The sequence below is a fragment of the Arachis ipaensis genome, chromosome B04 (genome assembly GCF_000816755.2).
Source record: "Arachis ipaensis cultivar K30076 chromosome B04, Araip1.1, whole genome shotgun sequence".
Classification (NCBI taxonomy): domain Eukaryota; kingdom Viridiplantae; phylum Streptophyta; class Magnoliopsida; order Fabales; family Fabaceae; genus Arachis; species Arachis ipaensis.
The window spans coordinates 132,581,792-132,583,176 of NC_029788.2; positions in this window are offsets into that span (position 1 = coordinate 132,581,792).

Below are 1,385 nucleotides of genomic sequence, written 5' to 3' on the forward strand. Positions count from 1 at the left end.
TATCATAGCAATCACCTTAATTTTTTTGGGTTATTTAAAAGTTTAGAATTTGGATTTGTTAGTTCTCTTTTTATTGTTTTGCTTATTTTGATAAATGTGCTACATAGTACATATAGTATAGAAAATATAATATGATTGATAGGTTTTTAAGTCTTAATAATAAAATTATTAATTTTAACATATCTTAAATCTATTGAGTTCTTATATCATTTATTTTTTCACTATTTTTTATCCTCGTTAATGCCTTCTTTCATAACTCAAAAGATGATTGTCCCCTAATAAGGCCCTAAGGAAGTAGGATACTTCTATAATACAATAATTTTATGTTATTAATTATTATTAGCAGCCTCATATAATACATGAATTATGCATGCTAGCTGGCCTTCACAGATCTTCAATGCTAAAAGTCAAGTACCCATTTTGTTTAATTATGTTTGTTTATTTTTATTTATTTTCAAAGTTATCCATTGGATGGTAGCAAACCAAAAAACTAATAAAATAATCATAATCATAATCATAAAATCTAGTTAGATATCTAAATGCATCTTATTCAATCTTTATCTCAAGCCTTAACTTAAAAAATGTCAAAGAAACTCTCTAATAATAAATAATCAAGCACTAGCTATAGGTGCAGTTGTTAATCACCTTGATTAACATAAAAGATTGTTCATTCTTAGCTCTTACTCATCTTGATTGATTATTTGATGTTTCTTAATTAATTCTTATTTCTTACTTTAGCCATTATATTATGCATTCATCTGACACAGACGTCTTTGTGCAAAGACATTTACGTGTCGCATTATTATTGGACGTAGTAATGAACTGGTTATTTTTGAATTTTTTTAATAAATTAGAATAAAATCGATTTTTTATAACAATAACAATAAATCCAATTTTTTTAGGGATTTAATTGTATTTTTAAATTTTTAGGGATATAAATGTCCGAAAAATAAAAAGTCATGGATATAATTATCTTTTTATCAAAAAATTTAAAGATATTCGATTTAGATGGTATAATTCGATCGGATAAAAATTAAAATCGGGTCTAATAATTATAATGCACACAATTGAATTTATTATAGTTCTTATAATAAACCGATTTTGTTCTGGTTTATAATAAAAAATAAATTATTAACTGATTTAATAAGAATATCCAATAATAACATGAGATGTATAAACGTTTTAAAAAAAAGACATTTTTAATATCCGTATTAAAGTGATATCCAAATTTTAGTTCAGTCGTTGAACTCTTAATTATAATAATTTATAATAAACCAAAGAAGGCGCCGGTTATTTGAACTAATCCACGCATGGATGATTCCAAAGGCAGCACTAAATAAAATTTTCTGTTCAACAAATACGATTTCAACTTTCTTCACAGTCTT